Genomic DNA, 7,159 nt, shown 5'->3' with positions numbered 1-7,159 from the left:
GAGGTCATGAATTCGTAAATCACTGATTGCGACTGGGGTGGTGGGTTTTTTTTTTTTTTTTTTTTTTTTTTTTTTTTTAAATACAGATTACGCGTGAAACTGTTACATGAGAGAACTTTTTTTTTTCACATATGAAAAGGACGTTTCGAAGTTTGCAGCAATGTTCTTTTGGCAGTCTGCTTTCGCTTCGTTAGTCGAAAGTAGCAAACCTGTAGAATTCATTTTTATAGCTAGGTGTGTTGTTATCTGTACAAATATATGCTATAGATTTGCGACTTTCAACTAACGTAGCGAAAGAAGTCTGCCAAAAGAACATTGCTACAAACTCCGAAACTCCCTTTTACATGTCAGAAAAAAGTTCTCCCGTGTAACCTTTCCACACTTAATCTGTAATAAAAATACGTCATCAGCAGATTTTGACCTCTGACCTTCTTTATTGTTTTTAACAATAAACTTTATTCAGTTCAATTATATATAGTAGATATAAGGTATGTTTTAAATTCCATTATATTTCGCCATCAATTTTCCATTTAGATAGTTTTGTTTTAATTGCATTTCTGTGTTGAGTTCGTTTGTCTCATTTCTGAAACGTTTTCCGTTTGTATTTAAATTTTTCTAGAACTCCAGTCTTTCTTTTTATTTATATGTAATAATTGATTAAACTATTTTAATTACAAATAAGTTTTTGGCAACGATAAATGTGAACAATATTTTTCTAATGTATTAGAAAACATAAGACATACAATTGAGAGTTTATTATGTACTTAGTATTGACTTGATGGAAGGAGGGTCATTGTTGGTTTTGCTATCACTTTAACTATTCCCAGCGAGGGCATTGATGTAACACTGAACACAAACACTCACTGCACTCGACAGTGAAAGAGAACTTCATTGAACAATGGTCTGGCCCACTACCAACTCACTTACCAGTGATCAGATCCAGAGCTCACAGATACGATTTCCCAATACTCGGTAGGTCTAGGTGTTATCTTTACTTGCCGTTTACACATCTTCTATTGGACGACAGCATACAGCGCGAACTAAACCGGTGTTTTGGTTGATACTCTATCGACACAAAACATTTGGTACCGATCTGAATGTCTGACATCTGGAGGTTTGGGTGTTAGCTTATCCATGCGATGTTGGGTTTGTGTAGCACAGTAAGAATTACTCAGCAGATGATGTTTGAATGAACCCAGTCAGCTGGCATATTTGCGTTCACGTTTTTAAGGAAGTAAGTCTACTTTTCTTCCACAGAGTTTTTAGACTATTATTCCGAGTTGCGCTTAGTCGCTAAAAGACTCTTCAAATCTCGTATTCCTGAAAACAATTGCCTTCTGAAATGTTCACATTATTTTTAGTCAGGTATATTATACTATTTCAGATCATTACCCAACCTGGCGTTTCATATAGCGCCATCCAATCAAAATTCCGATATTTATTAAAATAAAAAGCCAACATCAAGTGCTATGTTATAGAAAGCCATTGTCTGTTCCTCACATTTGGCAATCAAATTGATGATCAGGTCCCATACTCTGAGGAGCATAGGGGAGGATACGGGAGACCCGCACCGCCGACTAGGCAAGGTCCTAGCGGAGGTGGTTTGCCATTGTCTTCTTCCGACCGTAATGGGGGTGAGTGATGATGAAGACGGACCCAGTCATTTCGAGGAGCAAAAAATCCCTGACGCCGCCGGGATTCGAACCCGCGACCCCGTGCGCGGTAAGCTAGAACGCTACCGCAATACCACAAGCTGCAGACAGTAATTAAATTACCCACACTTTTTTATTCTCCATGACTTTTACATTTTTTTTCAAACAGAGTAAAGTTTGACTGCACAAACATGAACATAAATTTCACTGATCGGACTACTGAAAAAAAAAAAAAAATAATAAATCTGAAATTATATTCGGTGGCCTGGCTTTGTGAGGGACGATCTTGTCAATGTAAACTTGTTGACCTAAATAAAACTGAGGGTACATTTATATGTTGCACTTACAGACTAACTTCAGTACTTAAGCCAAGCTCATAACAGAATTTTGCGAAAATGGGACTAAAAGAACGGTAATGCTTCCGATATACAGGACCTGATAGCAAGCCTTCTTTGTGAAATTTAAGAGATTTCCATATAGTTTTCGTACTTTTTCGGTAATTTTTTTTTCTTTCCTTAAAAAGGCTCGTTTTTTATAGTTTTATTGACTATCAAGTGATTCAGCCTTCATTATTTTATTGGTGTTAAGTTCCTCCCCAGTTTTATCGAAAGCAGACGATTACGTTTCAAAGTCCTCTTTCCTTCTGCAGCTGCTGCTGAAACTCCACTATTTTGTTACTGCAATATAAAAGCTCAACATTCTTGGACTGGAGTGCGATGAGCAGTACACATGAAAATTCCAGCAAGTTCGACAACAGTTCTATTAAAAATATATTTTTGAAATCCTTCAACACGCCAGCACATCCTCTAAATGCATTTCAGCCAAGTTTTCGAAACCTCTGCTTTCACAGTCATGTTTAAAAGCCATCAATGCCACGAAGAAAGTTCGTGCATCTTTTTAGGGGAATAAGAGAAGAAAGATCCAGAGATTTAGGACCACTGAACAAGACTAAAAATCTTTGTTGGACTAGAGACTATTGGGTACCTCATTAATAAGATGGTCATAGCAATGTCTGCAGAAGGCTGTAAGATATTTATCTGATACTGTCGTGTAAAGATCATAAAATGTCCACTCATACTGACATTCCATCGTATGTCTTGGTAGTTAATTGATCGCCAGATTGAAATATGTCCGTTATTGTGTTTAGAAATCCCACATAATTCTCACTATTGAACTCATTAATTCTCATTGTGACCTCAGTCTATCAGTTCCTTTTTCCTTAAACGATTACGTTAACGAGCCTTTTTGATAACTGCTTGTTCTGTTTAAATTTTTCACTGTGAAGCTATATTTAAACGCTTCGTTGTCAATCCAATAAACTATCAGTTCTAGTTGAAGCCCACATAAATGTGAATAAAAGTAAAAAGATGAATTTAAAACTTTTTTCCAGTATTCAGATCCTTGATGATACCATATAATTTTACTGTTTAAAAATAGCAACAGAAACATTTGTTTACCATATTGCACCTGGAAATCATATTTTCCTACATTAATGGCTTTTGGATCCTCCTGTCGCACTTACTTCGTTTCATTATAAGTAAGCAACGAAAAACTGGTGTTAAATAAGTCTTACTAGGATTTCGCTACACATACTAAAATTTAAACTTCCGACTTCATGGCATAAGCACTAATGCAATCGCCCACAACTCGATAACAATAGTCAATAAGCCGAGCGGTTCTAGGCGCTACTGTCTGGAACCGTGCGACCGCTACGGGCGCAGGTTCGAATCCTGCCTCAGGCATGGTTGTGTGTGATGTCCTAGGGTTGGTTAGGTTTAAGTAGTTCTAGGGGACTGATGACCTCAGTAGTTAAGTCCCATAGTCCTCAGAGCCAATAATCAATACATGTCGTTGGAAACCACCCCAACGCCTTGGACTGATTTAGCTAGCAGAAGGCGCTTTTCCAGGGAGTAAAGCTGCGTAGACATTGGAAACCATGGGGGTGGAAGAAAAATAAAAAAGGAGTTATTACGTCATGAACTTGAAACAGACGTCTGCCATCTTAAGCAGGCCAAAATATATTTGGTTCACGGCATTTATACCTACCTCCATGGTCCCCATTACGGTGATACTTCCTCGTGACGTCACTCCGGCGTGACAGCGTCTAGTTTCGACTGTTTTTCATAAAAAGTGCCAGTCTTCTTTGTTTATAGGAGTACTAATCGATCTGATTGTAGTCTAAGGTTTAAAGGAATCACATTCATTCGTAAGAGGAGCCGTTCGACCAATATTTTGTTTTGTACACACGTATTATGGTTGAGCTGTTTACTATCATTGTAGTGGTTTTATTTTTGCCATTTGATTTTCGATTTGCCCTACTTCTGTTTTCCATTGCCTTCCAAATCGCAAACGCTCCGACATCCGAGCCACACTGCAATAACGGTCTCGTCCTCGCAGAACACAAGGTTACGTAACCGTGCTGATTGTTGAGGGGCATCATCTCATCCCCTTTTTCCTACCCCTTTAAAAAGGTCCTGGCCAGAATAGCCGGAGACAGCAGTCATTTGAATGTCTGTGTGTGCTTTGCTTCTTTTCTGAGGGTGGTTTTGGCTGAAAACTTGTGTGAACACACTTCTTCGTGCCTACCTGGTGCTTGGCATGTGGGGTCAATTGAAGAATCGGATACAACTCGGGGGCTTTGACCAATGAATGATCTTACATATTAGTTGGTTTGTCCCAGAAGTTATTCGATTTATCATCTATGGCTCGAAAATAAACAGTCATAATTGTAAATAAAAATAAATGTGTTATTGAAGAGTTAGATACTTCATATGCTTCCTGTCGCTTGTCGTTTTAATAATTTTGAATCATTTGTATGCATATTTTGAATTATACCACTGTCTGATAGTGAGTCGTTCCAGTTGCTGGTTCCTCTGGATCAACCAAAGACTAGGACACTAGTACTAGCGAACGCAAAAAAGCTATATACGAGTATGTAGCACAGACATCTTGTACCTCAGTTAAACTACCAAAGTTGCATCCTATTCTTCAGTTGACTCTGCTGAGGTACAAGATACAAATTTTACGTTTCGCGCTTTTTTCACCTTTGTCAGTACTTACATACTATTCATCAGTTCTCCTATGTTGGTCAACTGAAGTATAGGATGCAAATATTACTTCAGTCGCTTTCTCTAGTATCCTAGCCTTCAGTTGACCTATATAAATCAACAGAAGAGTAGGATACTAGGACTTTCCACTGCGAGAAAAGTGATATATGTAACTACCTTCGAATTGTGGCTATACATGGTATATATACGCAATGTGTTTTCCCTACTCTTCATTCCTGTGCTTGTCAACATCCGTCTCTGTTTTTGCAATACATCATCTGCGGTAAATTATGACGTCATTTTTCATAGCCGATGGGATTCTCACGTGTTTACTCGCTTGTCATAATTTAATCGGTTGTTAGTTCCAATTTATTAGTTACTTTTTTCATCCTTAGTGCTTTTGAGACATTTTGGATAAAGTGTTTTCCATTGTGGACAATGTTTACTTGAGTCGACCTATATAGGTCAACTGAAGTACGGGTGCAAATTTGGGATGTATTCTAGTGTCCGATTACACTCGTCGGCTTTGAACAGTGACTTCATATCGGAGCCGAGGACGCTACGTGGTGGTAAACTTTGAAAGCAGCGAATGATATTTGTAAATAAAAGAATGTAGCATACGATAAAATTAGTCACAATTCTTGCTATTACATACTTACCCACGAATTGTATCGGAATCAAATAAAGATAATGGAAATATACAAGAGAAAAAATAATTTATTGTCGTGAATTATACGAGCAAGAAGACGGACAGAGAACCTTTAAATTTGATTCTTACACCTTCGTAGCATCAGCTGAACAGGATACTAGTAATAGCGAAAAAAGCGATATACATTTGTATCCTGTACTTTCACTGACCTATTTAGCTTAGCTGAAGAATAGGGAACTAGTGCCAGTGAAGACGAAATAAGCGACAACTGCAATATTTTTAACGTGTAGGACACCATTAGTAGCGAAAGCACAAAAAAAAAAAAAAAAAAAAAAAACCCGACATATACAGGTCAACCGAAGTATGGGATACAAATTTTATGTAAGTGAAGTCAAGTACAGCTATCAATATAGGTCAGCTGAGATTCGCCATGGCGATATTACTTATTCCTTTTCTTTTTCATTCACTAGCACTAGTATCCTGTTCTTGTTGATCTATGTAGATCAACGGAAAAATAGGATACGATGACTGAAAAAGCGATACAGGTGACATTGCGTTCGAAAAATTGATGTATGTGATATACGTTTTTCAACATTTGTCCGTGCTTTTGTAAGTCTTTGCAATGCATCATTTGTGATAACTTGTGACGGCATTGCTCAAACTGACGGGTTGTATCCGATTGTTCAGTATTACCGTCTATCCGTTTCGCAGTAGTTATTCCCTCATGAAGTTTGTTGTAAATAATCCACAGCACTTCGAAGGAACGATGATGCACATAATTACAATACCAGAAGAAGAAAAAAAACTACATTCATTGCGCCACATTAAGGTTGTCTGTAGCAGAAACATGGGGTTCACAATGCTGCAACCAATAGGAAGTTCACTTACCGACTGATATAAAATGACAGACAGCAAAGTAAAATTTGAAACTAAACTTCCGGCCGGTGTAGCCGAGCGGTTCTAGGCGCTACAGTTTGAAACCGCGCGACCGCTGGTTCGAATCATGCCTCTGGCATGGATGTGTGTGATGTCCTTAGGTAAGTTAGGTTGAAGAAGTTCTAAGTCCTAGGGGACTGATGACCTCAGAAGTTACGTCCCATGGTGCTCAGAGCCATTTGAACTATTTTTGAAACCAAACTGAAAAGTTTCTCTTTGAAGTAAATGGTGATGGGTAGGAATTGCTGTCTGATACCTGCCTTTAATTCAAAAATGAAAAAAAAAGCTAATAAATGCTCAATATGGAAGTATATTCACAGACAAACTCCATGTAAATATATAATGACTCGTTCCATATCATTAAGATTTACCGTTCAAATCATACATGGAGCGTGTAACTAATGAATGAAATTTCCTATCGCACTCCATTGGATTTAGTGTTAAGATGGCCCAGTGGGGCACCCCCTCAAAAACTGGACAGATATCAAGCATGAAACAGGAATGTGGTGCACCAAACTCTGAAAACGAAGCAAATTTGTAATAGTGAACGATCCAAGCTCAAGATGCGTAATATCGAGCGAGTTCAAATAGCGACGGCGTCGTGGTTATGTGGTAGCGGTGTTAGACTGCGGAGGGGGATATCCGTGTTCAAATCTCGGTCGATCCCCATACGCCGCACTACCTCTGTATTAACAAATGGAACAATTCAGAGATGTCGTGGCGTCGACACGTCACTTCGTGGTCCACACCACGTCCGTTTATAGCAACGAGCGACGCACCGAAGCGATGCGTGGCATGAGACGCCCAGTAGCGCGCTGCTATTTACATTGATTTGAAGTCATTCGATGTGCCTCAAAATAATTGGTTTCTGTACT

The sequence above is a fragment of the Schistocerca nitens genome, chromosome 12, assembly GCF_023898315.1.
Source record: "Schistocerca nitens isolate TAMUIC-IGC-003100 chromosome 12, iqSchNite1.1, whole genome shotgun sequence".
NCBI lineage: Eukaryota > Metazoa > Arthropoda > Insecta > Orthoptera > Acrididae > Schistocerca > Schistocerca nitens.
This window is presented reverse-complemented; position numbering follows the sequence as displayed.